Genomic DNA, 15,572 nt, shown 5'->3' with positions numbered 1-15,572 from the left:
TTCCAATTTTACAGTTTATATTCATACCTACAAGTCCAGATGACTAAGAAAGAGGGCCATTTTTAGAGGCTGAAGAGGTCAAGATGAGCGTCTTTTTCCTTTTGTTACATGGTTTTAAAGCTCTAAATGAAACTGTGGTTCTGTATTTCATAGGAGCAACTCTCATTTTCTTTTACACCCTACAGAGCCTTCAGCTGCTCAGCTTCTCTCATAGGACTATCTAGCTACAAATGAGTGAGTAACTAGAACACACATCTGTGTAACGGGCCCAGTCCTTCTCGCCAGGTATGTTTAAAGAGGCTGCCTTTTAGGGCCCTATAATAAAGGAATCTTTTATCAAAGCGCATGCCAAAGCCAGGTGCAACAGCCCCACATATTCTACAAATGCACACTTTATTGCCGTGAGAGTGACATTCAGACAGCAGAGCATAATCACCCTAATTTACAACCTGCAGCAGCTGCCACATTCTCATCTTCAACCAAAGGGAATAAACGCAGAGCATTCTCCTCCTGCACTTCCCTCTGCAAGCTGGCAGGAGAGTGGGCACTAAATGGGGAAAGTCAGAGAAGAACGGCAGCCATCAAAGAGGAAGCCAGCCTTTTCTGGAAAGTCAGCCTTTTCCAATCACAAATGTACTACGGAGTCCCATCCAACTGGCCATGAACAAATGCAATATAAACCATATGTGCTTGACCAAAACCAAAAAAAACAACATTTTGAATAGCATGGACATTTTATTGGAGAAGTGTATGGCACTGGATGAGATGGGACAAGGCTGCCCCTTCAATCAGGCTGAGTTCCTATATGCTGCTCATAGTATAAGCACCCCACGTTGAGTGTGATTCCAGGAGTTAAGGATACAGATTTTCTTATAACATAACCCCCAATGAAAACTATCTACTCTGAAACTCAAACAAGCACATAGGGAGAGGGTGGGATGATTTGGGAGAATGGCATTGAAACATGTATAATATCATATAAGAAATGAATCACCAGTCCAGGTTTGATGAAGATACAGGATGCTTTGGGCTGGTGCACTGGGATGACCCAGAGGGATGGTACAGGGAGGGAGGGGGGAGGGGGGTTCAGGATGGGGAGCACGTGTACACCCGTGGCAGATTCATGTTGATGTATGGCAAAACCAATACAATATTGTAAAGTAATTAGCCTCCAATTAAAATAAATAAATTTAAATTAAAAAAAAAAAAAAAACAAGTACAAGTATCCTAAGTATGCCAGTAAGGATGTCACCCCTTGTACATGCTGTTTACTCTGTCTGGGAGGCTTTCCCCCAGAATAGCTATATAGTCCACATGGCTCATTTCCTCACTTGCCTCATATATTTACATTAAAGTCACCTTCTCAGTGCAGTCTTCTTTGATCCTTCAATCTAAATGCTGACCAATCCTCCAACACTTTGTTTCTTCCTTCTCTGCTTTATTTTTCCCAATACCACTTCACACTATTTAACACACACTTGTGTTGTTATCTCCTCCTTCTAGAATGTAAGCTTCATCAGGGCAGAGGTTTTTTTTGTTTTGTTCACTGCTGTGTCACCAACTAGAACCCATGTTAAGTACCTATGGGAATAAAATCTGAAAAAGAGTGGCTATGGGACATCCCTGGTGGTCCAGTGGCTAAAACTGTACACCCCCAATGCAGGGGGCCTGGTCAGGGAACTAGGTCCCACATGATGCAATTAAGAGTTCCCATGCTACAACTAAAAAAAGAAAAAAGATCCTGCATGCCCCAACTAAGACGCTGTGCAGACAAACAATAAATGTTTTTTCAAAAAAGAGTAGATATATGTATATGTATAACTGATTTACTTTGCTGTAGAAACTAACACAACGTTGTAAAGCAACTATACTCCAGTAAAAGTTAATTTAAAATATCTATTGGTAAAACTGTAATCTGCTCTAACACAGGGAGGAACACAGACACACTATTCTTCTTTCAAGGTAGCACATGGTTCTCATTCACAACATAGGACATTCTCAAGAGAATTTAGGAAGTACTTTTTAAAAAAAGAACCTTCAAAAAGTAACTTCACGTTTAAGAAGAGTTACAAAGAGAGTTCCCATGTGCCTTTCACCCAGCTTCCCCTAATGTAAACATACCTAACCACGTGCATTTCTTCAAACTAAGAAATTAACATTGACCTGATACTGTTAACTACAAAGTTTATTCAGATTTCTCCAGTTTTCCCACTAATGTCCTTATTGGGTTTCGTCTCCTCCAACCACTGACAGCTTCTTTATCTTCCCTTGATTTTCACGATCTTGACACTTTTGAAAAGTACTTGGTCGGATATTTTGTAGAATGTCCCTCAGTTTGGGTTTGTCTGATGCTTTCTCATGACTAGACTGGGGTATGGACTGTGGAGAAGAATAACAAAGGGATAAAGCACCCTTCTCATTGCACCATATCAGAAGGCAGATGAGGCTTATTATTGTTGTTATTATTGACATTAGCTTTGAATATTTGGGAAAGGTGGTACTGCCACATTCCTCCACTGTAAAGATACTGCTTTTCCATATTCTATTTGTTAGAAGTGAGTCACTGCATCAGCCCACACTCAGGAGTACTTTTAACTACACATGATATTTGCTTTGTGTGCTGACTTTAGAACATAATGCCTGCAAAACTGCACCTCTACGTGCACTCAGTCACTAAGAGCAGATAATATAAGAGGTATATAAAATGTGGGTGCCTTGACAAATGTGGCATCAATACTCAGTCATATCATAGGATTACTTCCGTGGACTCAATCAACACAGACCCCTTCTTTTTTCAGTAGAGTCTGACCACAGTCAGTTCAGTCGCTCAGTCATGTCCACCTCTTTGAGACCCCATGGACTGCAGCATGCCAGGCTTCCCTGTCCATCAGGCACAACTCCCGAGCTTGCTCAAACTCATGTCCATCGAGTCAGTGATAACCATCCAACCATCTCATCCTCTGAGTTTGACCACATAAATGGAAAAAGTAGAGCATGGACATATTAAAATATTTTCCCAATATGACAGGATAAAACAACAAATGAGATGAGTCCCAGAATAATCCCCCTTGCTGTATCCTTGGTAACAAGCCAAACAATTTCTTGATTGTTGCAACTGGGTAATACCCTTTGTTTTATTAACTGTGTTTCAACAATAGCATTTATTTAACAGTACTGTTGAGAGAAAATAAAATGTGTAAAGACTATTAATTGTTCCAAAATTCTTCCCATATAATAGAACCTTCAATTTGTCGCTTAGACACTAAGTTACCCAGAATAAAAACTATATCCAAGCCACTCTGGGAGCTAGCTGGAGCCACAGGATTGAAGCCCAGACAATAAAATGTAAGCAGAAGTTCTAAACTCAGCATATAAGGCTACTCACCCTCATGACCTTAGAGTCCACTGAGGAGGAGGGGAGCCCATCTTACAGGTAATATTTACCTTAATTTTCAGATTGAGATGGTTGGATGGCATTATCAATTCAGTGGACAGGAGTTTGAGCAAACTCCGGAGATAATGAAGGACAGGGAAGTCTGGCATGCTGCAGTCCATGGGGTCACAAAGAGTCAGACATGACTAAGCAATTGAACAAGATTAAAAAAAAAAAAAAAAAAAACAGGTTCAGAGATGTTATCTGTTGAATTCCTAACCAGTGCAGTGGAGAAGCCAAAAGTGAAGGCAGTTAGGTAAAAACTTCACAATTGCCCAATAAATTACAGGATACAAAATTAGATCTGAATTTTCAGACAAAGGGACATAGAGATGCTAAAACTGGTGTCATTTATTCAAAACTCAAATCTAACTGGGCACCACGTATTTTTGTGTCCTGTATCTTACAACCCTAGTCAGATGGCAAAGCCTAGACACCTTGATGCCATTTGATAATCCATGCGTGGTAACATCACACACCATACACAACAGACCCTCCAACACATCACTACCTCTGAAGCTCTTGGATGACCCACAAGGAACTAAGCAGGACATGAACGCAACCACCAGTCAACAGAAGGAAGAAAACTGCGGTCCTCAGAAATCCAGGGAGGCAGAGAGGCTCAGTTTGAAGAGCATCCCCCCTCTGGGAAAAACAGGTGGAACACGACTACATGGGGTCACCCAAGCTTTGGAAAGCACAAGAGGGAGAAGCATGGGGCAAAGAGTTGGCAGAATGGTCATAGAGAGAGGACACCCAGGATTTAGGGGAAAGAAGAACGTTGTTTGTTCTGTGGCTAATGCTTCTTTTCAGCTCTCTATGGTGTTGATGCTTTCATGGTGTCAATTCCCCACGGTGAATGCAAAGAAGCACCAAGTCTAGCTTTAAATACAGGAAGAAAGGCTTCCATGAAGAAGGGAAACCATAAGGAGCTGGGGAAGGGGAGTTCTGACATTTAACACAGACTGGAAGGGAAGGTGAAACCTGCATTATTGACCACACAGGTCTTTGATTTTTAACAGTTCCAAATCTAAAATCACAAAGCAGTGGGTTCCAACCCAGCTGGCCATGACAACCTCCTAGGAAAGTCACTGAAATCAGAGACCCCAAGGCTGTGGGCAGGCCCAGCACAATTTTTATTTTATATTGGAGTATCACTGATTAACAATGTAGTGCTGGTTTCAGGTATACAGCAAAATGATTCAGTTATACATATACATGTATCTGCTGCTGCTACTGCTAAGTCACTTCAGTCGTGTCCGACTCCGTGCGATCCCATAGACGGCAGCCCACCAGGCTCCCCCATCCCTGGGATTCTCCAGGCAAGAACATGGAGTGGGTTGCCATTTCCTTCTCCAATGCATGAAAATGAAAAGTGAAAGTGCAATCGCTCAGTCGTGTCCAACTCCTAGCGACCCCATAGACTGCAGCCCACCAGGCTCCTCCGTCCATGGGACCTTCCAGGCAAGAGCACTGGAGTGGGGGTGCCATTGCCTTCTCCGATACATGTATCTATTCTTTTATAAATTCTTTTCGCATTTAGGTTATTAAAGAGTATTGAGCAGAGTTTCCTGTGCTATACAACAATAAGTCCTTGTTGGTCATCTATTTTAAATTTAGCAGTGTGTCTATGTTAATCCCGAACTCCCAATCAACTCCCAATCTATCCCCTCGCCCCCTTCCCCTGCAGTTAACCATAAATTCATTCTCTGTGAGTCTGTTTCTGTTTTGTAAATAAGTCCATTTGTATCATTTTTTTTAGATTCCACATATAAGTGATATTGATATTTGTCTTTCTCTGTCTGACTTACTTCATTTAGTATGACAAAGATTCTTTTTTTAAAATTTCCCAAATGATTCTGATGAGCAGACAGGTTGGAAAATTCTGCTGCAGATGTCTTATCAGTTTCCTTTTTCGTGTACTGACAATCAAGCACAGAGCATCAAGGTTTTTTTAAAATAGATTTGTGGATGTGTGATTTACACACTATAAAATTCACCCATTGTAAATAACTAATTCAGTAATTTTTAGTAAATCTATAGAGTTGTGCAGCCATCACCACAAACCAGTTTTAGAACATTTCCATCACCTCAAAAAGCCTCCAGATGCCTGCCTCCAGAGTTCATGCCTGCTCTCACCTCCAGCCCCAATCGCCAATCTGATTTCTGTCTCTATAGATCTGCCTTTTGGGGACATTTCATATAAATGGAGTAATACGGTGCATGTCTTTGGCATTTGGTTTCCTTCATTTACATAATGTTCTTGAGGTTCATCCATGTTGTAGGATAGAGCAGTAATTCATTCCTTTATATTTCTAAGTAGCATCAGTTCAGTTCAGTTCAGTTCAGTCGCTCAGTCATGTCCAACTCTTTGCGACCCCATGAATCGCAGCACGCCAGGCCTCCCTGTCCTTCACCAACTCCCGGCGTTTACTCAAACTCACGTCCATCGAGTCAGTGATGCCATCCAGCCATCTCATCCTCTGTCATCCCCTTCTCCTGCCCCCAATCCCTCCCAGTATCAGGGTCTTTTCCAATGAGTCAACTCTTATTCCATTATATGCATAGACCACCTTTTGCAATACATTGTCCTGTTCATAGACACTTGGGCTGATTCCACCTACTGGCTATTATGAATAATACTGCTATGAACCATCATGCACAAGTTTTTATATAAATATTAATACATGTTTTCAATTCTCTTATAGAAATACCTAGAAGTAGGATTGCTGTGACTATAGTAAGTTAAGTTTTTAAGAAACTGAATATCAAGTTTTAATTGGCAATTGTTGTGAAACAGTTGCCAAATGCAGATTTCTAAGGTAATTACCTACTGTTTCTTTGCTCATCACTCAGGTCCTCGCTGAATACTACTATAACTCCTGCATAAAACTGATATAGATTTTTCATCAAATGAAATACCTTTATCAAGAAATGTCCCCCACTGTGTACATCTGCAGAGGGTACCTGATTCTTTGGCTGTTAAATAATCTTTAAATTAAAGAAATTTCATTGTTATGCACAGTTGGCAAGTGGCCAGTCCTGGTTAGTTAACAACAGATTTACAAAAATTGTAAAACCTTACATGTTGAGTAATGATTCAATACTTTTTTATTAGTCTATCTTTTAAACTAAGTTGCTCAATTATATATTCATTGTAAAGGAAATCTGTTTATATTTTAAAATAGGACTTCTATGATTCCCTTGTATATAAAAATGTGTTTATGTACCTAGATAATGTTCAGACGGTAGATTTCCAAGTGAAAGGATTTATGAAGATCTTTCTTTGTACTTATATTTTCTGATTTGCTGTATTTTCTCTGATTTGTTGTATTTCCATATCTTTATAATAAGAAAATGAAAGGTTTGCTTAATTAAAAAAAATACAACATGCATGAGTATTTACTTAATTATTATCATCAATAAGAATTTGTGTCTAAGAAGTAAAACTGTTTCATTTTTTGCGCTTTCTGGAAGCCAATTCTTCATCACTCTTCAGAATGAGAAAAGGCTAGCCTAGATAATCAAAGACTTCTTTGGACCAAAAGCTGCAGCATCCACCACAGCATACAGGTATGAGGCTGCTTAACTAAAAAAAAGAAACAAAAGTATGCAATGTATTTTCCTATAGTTCATACCAGAAAAGTCACCCCTGAGTTTGGTGCACATCACAAACCCCCCCTTGAACTGATCCAATGGTTATCCAGGCTGCCCTTTTGATATACCTTTGCTAAAGAGCCGCACTTTCCTAAATGCTTCAGACTAGACTGTTTCGTCAGCTGTCTTCCAATATTGCACATGCTACCACATGATTGAAAAGTGAGTTTCAATATCTCTCCTCCCTGTTTATATTTACCCCATTTTAATTCATCAAAACTAATTGCTTTTTTAAAAAAAAAAAAAAAGCAATTGCTAAAGCACAACAACAGAAAGTAACTGCTTGGCTGGTCATTTTGTCAACATCCAATTCAGAGAAAGTCGCAGCCAAAATAGCTTTGTTCATAGATTCTTGAATACCCAGAGTTAATAATTGGTGCTTTCTATGTTTCCGACATTTCTTTTATATATTACCTCATTTATTCCTCAAAACAGCTCTATGAGATAGGTGCTATTATGGTAATCATTTCATAGATAAGGAAATGGAAATTGGGAGAGATTAGGCAATCTTCCTAAGCTGCTAAAGGTGTAGCTGGAACTCCAACCTGGTCCGTTAGGTTCTATGCCTAAGTGCTCCCTCCCTCCCCTACTGAATACATGTAATGGTGTCCCTGTAAGTCTGATGGTGCTTCTCCAAGACGGGGCACAGAAGTTCTACCTTTTGGAGGTCAGATACTGAGTTCCAGATGACCACTTTGGTATTACAACTCGATGTCCTGTTGACAACTGGCTTGCCTGCCAGTCCGTCCACAAAAACGGTGGTGGATTTGATTCCACTTTTTAGTTCTTACTGATCAGTCCATCAATTCATTGACTATGTATTATATCTTTTTTGATATTTATCTTCCCCTTCTCAAAACTGTTATAATCAAGTCATTCTAGTAACACTATTCCAGTGGTCAAGATGATGTCTAATGGAACCTCAAGGGTCTTCCTCTACCAACTCTTATAGTTCGCCATTCATCCTTGCCCCTTTGCAAGTGTCTCTAAAAAGGTTCTACTACAAAGAAAAACTCAACAGGCTATTTGTTGGACCTTTTTAGAGCCTTTTTTCACGAGAAAAGGGAAATGAGATCATAAATAACACTGACCCACACAGGGCATCAAATCCATTCTTTTTTGAGTTCACTTCCTGGAAGCCAGCTACATGGTCTGCATTGCTCTTTTATACTTCATTATCTAGTTTTAGAATTTTCCTTTCAGAAAAACAAATGAGCACATTCTACCAAGTTTCCATGGTGATTTTTTTTTGCTCTCCTTTCTGGAACACTGTTTATAGGCAGAATAAAATGTGTTACAGCACTCTGACAATTTTGAACACCCATAGATTACTCTTGGGAGTCATTATCCACAAAATTATGTTTCCTTAATTTATCGCAACATTTAGGGAACCCATGACAATGATTTCTGCATCACCTGAAATATCAGTAAAAGATCTGAATTATCAATTTAATCCATATAAGGTGCTCTCAATCTAAAGTGGCTTTACATAAGACAGGACTTCCTTATCTGCATTAATTTCCTAGCAAAGAAGGCTAGCTGAAACAGTAGAACAGAAACAGATGTTCAATCCATATATGCAGATAAGAATTCTTCACTTGCCTTATCACTAACAGATGAAGGAAGTGCATTCATTAAGGAAACAAAGCCTGCCCAAGTGGAACACAGCCAGATCACAATTCTACATTGGTCCAGAATACAACCGAATTTTCCCAACTTCAAAGAACAGAGACATTAAATACATTGAAAGTCACATTTTCAACTTGAAAATACCATAACAGGAGTAGTCCTACCTGCTCATCCAAAGAAGATGTGTTCTCCCTTGCATCAATTCTAGTTCACTTACGCCTAGGAAGATATTTTTTATTACTTTTATCTTAAATTCCTATATTTTTTATTGTTTTTTAATGTAAGTTCTATTACATTCCCCCAAGCTTATAAAGTTAAGGGAAAATCTAATTTTGGTTATCTGCCAAGTTAACCAATATCCCTGGTTGTATTTAAACTGGATTTTGAAGATAATGTTCTACTCACAGAATAATCAGAAAAAGAGCATCATAATTCAACACCTAAATCCACCATCCAAAATCCAAAATCCACCAACCTAAATCCAAAATCCCACCTAGGATCTACCCCTGGCACACCTAAAACACAAAACCCAACTCAGGCTGTTCTTCCTGCTTTGCTGCAAATCTCAACAAATGCCATTACCATGTGATCAATCAACCAAGCTAAAAATTTTGCATCACCTTAGCCCCTTCCTCCACCATTATCCATTCTTCCACCTATTTAAAATTATAGTGCAAAGGACTCCATAAGAACCAAGAAAGCAGAACCTAATGTGAAGGCCCTTTCACTGTCCACACTTTCTTACCTCCCTTTCACTGCTCACCCCCCACAGTCTGGTTTCTACCCCACCACTCCACTGAACCGGCTCCAGCCAAGATCGCCAACAGCCTTCAGCACCCAAAGCCAGTGGTCAGTTTTCAGTTCATTTTCTGCCTTCTTGGCAGCATTTGACAACGGTGTTCATCCCTTCCTTCTTGAAAACTTGTCTTCCATGAACACCCAAGACTCCAGCCTCTTAGCTGTCCACCAACATTCCTTACTTTCCTATCTGTTTTTTAGTAGGTTCCTTTTTACTCATCTCTTAAATACTGCAGTTCTTCCCAGTTCCCTTTTTCCTTCTCACATACTCCCTAGTCAATTTCACCCACTGTCATAAGGCTCCAATGATGTAGATCATCAGACAGTGATGACCTACTGTTCTTTCATCTCCAGGCTAGTTGTTTCTCCTGAACTCTAGATTCTCATAACCAATTATCTAGTGGACAATGCTATGTGGAAGTTTTACTGAGCATCTCAAACTCAAATAAAGCTAAAAGCCTTATCTTCTTTATGAAACCTGTTCCTCCAACATTTCCTATATCAGTAAAACTCACTACCTACGTCTCCATGATCATGCTAGAGGCCTGGGAGTCATCCTTGAACCAAACTCCTCCATCCCTCAACAACCAATCAATCTTAAGTTCTATTGGTTTAATTCCTCAATATTTCTTACTCTGTACATGTCTTCTTCAATCCCATTCACACCATTATTACCCGCCAAGATCCCTTGATACCTCCTTGTTTTCCCTGACCCAATCATGCCCTTCCTCCAGTCCTTTCTCTCTACTGTGGGCCTAGAGTAATCAAGGCTGCCCACATATCAGGGAGCTTTAAATATATATGCAGACACATATAAGCCACATACTCTGGTCATAATGATTCAGTGGTTTGGAGTAAGATTCAGGTACCCATGTTATTAAAAGTTCCATTAAGTGGTTCTGATCTACAGCCAGGGTTAAAAATCAATCAATGGTTCTGATGTACAGTTCAGTTTAGTCGCTCAGTCGTGTCCGACTCTTTGCGACCCTATGAATCACAGCACGCCAGGCCTCCCAGCCCATCACCAACTCCCGGAGTTCACCCAGACTCACATCCATCGAGTCAGCGATGCCATCCAGCCATCTCATCCTCTGTCGTCCCCTTCTCCTCCTGCCCCCAATCCCTCCCAGCATCAGAGTCTTTTCCAATGAGTCAACTCTTCGCATGAGGTGGCCAAAGTACTGGAGTTTCAGCTTTAGCATCATTCCTTCCAAAGAAAGGGCTGATCTCCTTGAGATGGACTGGTTGGATCTCCTTGCAGTCCGAGGGACTCTCAAGAGTCTTCTCCAACACCACAGTTCAAAGGCATCAATTCTTTGGTGCTCAGCCTTCTTCACAGTCCAACTCTCACATCCATACATGACCACAGGAAAAACCGTAGCCTTGACTAGACGGACCTTTGTTGGCAAACTAATGTCTCTGCTTTTCAATATGCTATCTAGGTTGGTCATAACTTTCCTTCCAAGGAGTAAGCATCTTTTAATTTCATGGCTGCAGTCACCATCTGCAGTGATTTTGGAGCCCAAAAAAATAAAGTCTGACACTGTTTCCACTGTTTCCCCATCTATTTCCCATGAAGTGATGGGACCAGATGCCATGATCTTCGTTTTCTGAATGTTGAGCTTTAAGCCAACTTTTTCACTCTCCACTTTCACTTTCATCAAGAGGCTTTTGAGTTCCTCTTTACTTTCTGCCATAAGGGTGGTATCATCTGCATATCTGAGGTCATTGATATTTCTCCTGGCAATCTTGATTCCAGCTTGTGTTTCTTCCAGTCCAGCGTTTCTCATGATGTACTCTGCATATAAGTTAAATAAGCAGGGTGACAATATACAGCCTTGATGGACTCCTTTTCCTATCTGGAACCAGTCTGTTGTTCCATGTCCAGTTCTAACTGTTGCTTCCTGACCTGCATACAGGTTTCTCAAGAGGCAGGTCAGGTGGTCTGGGATTCCCATCTCTTTCAGAATTTTCCACAGTTTATTGTGATCCACATAGTCAAAGGCTTTGGCATAGTCAATAAAACAGAAATAGATGTTTTTCTGGAACTCTCTTGCTTTTTCCATGATCCAGTGGATATTGGCAATTTGATCTCTGGTTCCTCTGCCTTTTCTAAAACCAGCTTGAGCATCAGGAAGTTCACGGTTCACGTATTGCTGAAGCCTGGCTTGGAGAATTTTGAGCATCACTTTACTAGCGTGTGAGATAAGTGCAATTGTGAGGTAGTTTGAGCATTCTTTGGCACTGCCTTTCTTTGGGATTGGAATGAAAACGGACCTTTTCCAGTCCTGTGGCCACTGCTGAGTTTTCCAAATTTGCTGACATATTGAGTGCAGCACTTTTATAGCATCATCTTTTAGGATTTGAAATAACTCAACTGGAATTCCATCACCTCCACTAGCTTTGTTCATAGTGATGCTTTCTAAGGCTCACTTGACTTCACATTCCAGGATGTCTGGCTCTAGGTCAGTGATCATACCATCGTGATTATCTGGGTAGTGAAGATCTTTTTTGTACAGTTCTTCTGTGTATTCTTGCCATCTCTTCTTAATATCTTCTGCTTCTGTTAGGTCCATACCATTTCTGTCCTTTATTGTGCCCATCTTTGCATGAAATGTTCCCTTGGTATCTCTAATTTTCTTGAAGAGATCTCTAGTCTTTCCCATTCTGTTGTTTTCCTCTATTTCTTTGCATTGATCGCTGAGGAAGGCTTTCTTATCTCTTCTTGCTATTCTTTGGAACTCTGCATTCAGATGCTTATATCTTTCCTTTGCTCCTTTGCTTTTCGCTTCTCTTCTTTTCACAGCTATTTGTAAGGCCTCCCCAGACAGCCATTTTGCTTTTTTGCATTTCTTTTCCACGGAGATGGTCTTGATCCCTGTCTCCTGTAAAATGTCACGAACCTCATTCCATAGTTCATCAGGCACTCTATCTATCAGATCTAGGCCCTTAAATCTATTTCTCACTTCCACTATATAATCATAAGGGATTTGATTTAGGTCTGATGTACAGCCAGGGTTAAAAATCAATCAATGTCATTTTTGCCCAGCACATCTCTGATCATAACTGACAAGACCCTTCATGGTGAAGCTTTGCTGAGTTTTCTTCTGTTTCTCATATGTGCCATGTTTCCTCTCAACCTAGGGCTATAAAAACCACAGTTTTCTGGTTTAACTCTTCCCCTACCAAATTCTACCTCTTTGCCATTTCTTTCATCCAGGAGGCCTTCACTGGCACCCTTTGTTCCGGATTAAGTTCCCCCACACTCTTCCTTACTCCCCTCATCACAGCACATACTATGATTGCTTGTTCATCTGTGTATTGCTCCACTGGACAGACTATAAGCTCCAGGGAAGTATACACCTCTTGAATTCACAGCTGTCTCCCAAGATCCTACCACGGTGCCAAATAAAAAGCAGGTGCTTAATAAAGGAATTATTAAGGACTTCCCTGTAGCTCAAATGGTAAAGAATCTGCCTGCAAAGCAGGAGACCAGGGTCAATTCCTGGGTCTGGAAGATCCTCTGGAGAAGGGAATGGCAAGCCCCTCCAGTATTCTTACTGGAGAACCCCATGGACAGAGGAGGCTGGCGGGCTACAGTCTGTGGGGTTGCAAAGAGTTGGACACGACTGAGTAACTCACACACACACAATGAGGGAATTAGCAGTTGATAATATTCAAGAAACAGACTTACAACTACTTTGTTTGAAAGATGAAAAATTCAATGCAAAAAAGGTTAACACAGTCCTACGACGGGAAGGAAACAGTGGTAAGAGATAGAAAAGCACTACCTTCATGAAACATGGAAGATGTCACTAAAAAGACTTTCTTGCTGAATCCTGAATATTGAGTAGAGGATCCCCAGAGGAAAGGGGACATTTCACATGAAGGAAACCAAATGTGCAAAGGCAGCAATGTACTGGTTCCCAAACTGTATCAATTATGTCTCTGGCAACCATCCTTTTCAAACCTACAATTATTCCCTAATTCAGGCCTTCTATACCCATCATTGAACTACTGCAAAACCTTCCCTCCCACCTCCAATTCACTCTACCTATGACTGCCTAAAGTACAGACAAATTATTCTGTTCTCTTCATTCAGCATTATGAATAAATAATGCTGTTCTTTAGTTACTAAGTCATGTCTGACTCTATAATCCCATGGACTATAGCCCGCCAGGCTCCTCTGTCCATGGGATTTCCCAGGCAAGAATCCTGGAGTGGGTGGCCATTTCTCTATCCAGGGGATCTTCCCAACTCAGGGATCAAACCCAAGTTTCCCATATCTCCTGAATTAGCAGGTGGATTCTTTACCTCTGAGCCACCAGGGAAGCCCCAAAATAAATAATACATACATACATAAAACTCAATATGTCAGCAAATTTGGACTCAGCAGTGGCCATAGGACTGGAAAAGGTCAGTTTTCATTCCAATCACAAAGAACAGCAATGCCAAAGAATATTCAAACTACCACACAACTGCGCTCATTTCACATGCTAGCAAATTCATGCTCAAAATCGTCCAAGCTAGGTTTCAACAGCACGTGAACTGACAACTTCCAGCTGTACAAGCTGGATTTAGAAAAGGCAGAGGAAACAGAGATCAAATTGCCAACATCCACTGAATCACAGAAAAAGCAAGAGAATTCCAGAAAAACATCTACTTCTGCTTCACTGACTATGCTAAATAAAGCCTTTGACTTTGTGGATCACAACAAACTGGAAAATTCTTACAGAGATAGGAATACCAGACCACTTTACCTGCCTCCTGAGAAATCTGTATGCAGATCAAGAAGAAACAGTTAGAACTGGACATGGAATGACTGACTAGTTCAAAATTGGGAAAGGAGCACATTAAGGCTGCATATTGTCACCCTGTTTATTTAACTTATATACAGAGTATATCATGAGAAATGCTAGCCTGGATGAAGCACGAGCTGGAATCAAGATTGAGGGAGAAATGTCAATAACCTCAGATATGCAGATGACACCACCCTTATGGCAGAAAGCAAAGAGGAATTAAAGAGCCTCTTAATGAAGATGAAAGAGGACAGTGAAAAAGCTGGCTTAAAACTCAACATTCAAAAAACTAAGATCATGGCATCTGGTCCCATCACTTTATGGCATACAGATGGGGAAACAATGGAAACAGGGAAAGACTTTATTTTCTTGGGCTCCAAAATCACTATGAACAGTGACTGCAGCCAGGAAATTAAAAGACGCTTGCTCCTTGGAAGAAAAGCTATCACCAACCTAGTCAGCGTATTAAAAAGCAGAGACATTACTTTACCAACAAAGGTCTGTGTAGTCAAAGCTATGGTTTTTTCCAGTAGTCATGCATGGATGTGAGAGTTGGACCATAAAGAAGGCTGAGCACCAAAGAACTGATGCTTGTGAATTGTGGTGTTGGAGAAGACTATTGAAAACTCCTTGGACTGCAAAGAAATCAAACCAGTCAATCCTAAAGGAAATTAATGCTGAATATTCTTTGAAAGAACTGGTGCTAAAGCTGAAGCTCCAATACTTCGGCCATCTGATGGGAAGAGCCAATTCACTGGAAAAGACCCTGATCCTGAGAAAGATTGAAGGCAGGAGAAGGGGATGACAGAGGATGAGATGGTTGGATGGCATGACTGACTCAATGGACATGAGTTTGAGCAAGCTCCGGGAGTTGGTGAAGGACAGAGAAGCCTGGTGTGCTGCAGTTCATGGAGTCACAAAGAGCTGGACACGACTGAGCAACTGAACAACAACAACATAAAATTTCTCACAGCTCTTCCTTGCCCATGAATAATCATGTTCACATTTCACACCAAGGCGCCTAAAGTCTCCATGGATACAACCCCTAACCCAGGTTTTCAGTCTTGCATGTACCTCACACTAACCCATTCTACTACAAACCCATTCTTCATGCTTTCACCACTTTGGACTACTTGTTATTATCCAGTTCTACCTCCCATTTTCACGTTTCCATGTTTTCACTCATTGTATTAGCTACCTAGTTCACAATAATACTATATAACAACCACAAATCTCAGTGGCAAACAACAATAAGC

The 15,572-nt window shown here is 40.6% G+C and overlaps 1 protein-coding gene and 1 long non-coding RNA gene across 22 annotated transcripts in view; both read right to left on the bottom strand.

The window, feature by feature from the left end:
- The window catches only part of LOC112447073 (uncharacterized), a 39,317-nt gene extending 28,026 nt beyond the window's left edge, over window positions 1–11,291 (bottom strand). The window contains exon 1 of the long non-coding RNA XR_009494874.1: window positions 8,182–11,291. This is a non-coding gene — a long non-coding RNA (uncharacterized lncRNA). The remainder of the gene's footprint in view (window positions 1–8,181) is intronic.
- The window catches only part of LIMCH1 (LIM and calponin homology domains 1), a 351,668-nt gene that overhangs the window by 311,482 nt on the left and 24,614 nt on the right, over window positions 1–15,572 (bottom strand). The window lies entirely within an intron of this gene.

This window comes from Bos taurus, chromosome 6 (assembly GCF_002263795.3).
Source record: "Bos taurus isolate L1 Dominette 01449 registration number 42190680 breed Hereford chromosome 6, ARS-UCD2.0, whole genome shotgun sequence".
NCBI classification, from domain to species: domain Eukaryota; kingdom Metazoa; phylum Chordata; class Mammalia; order Artiodactyla; family Bovidae; genus Bos; species Bos taurus.
This window is presented reverse-complemented; position numbering and strand designations above follow the sequence as displayed.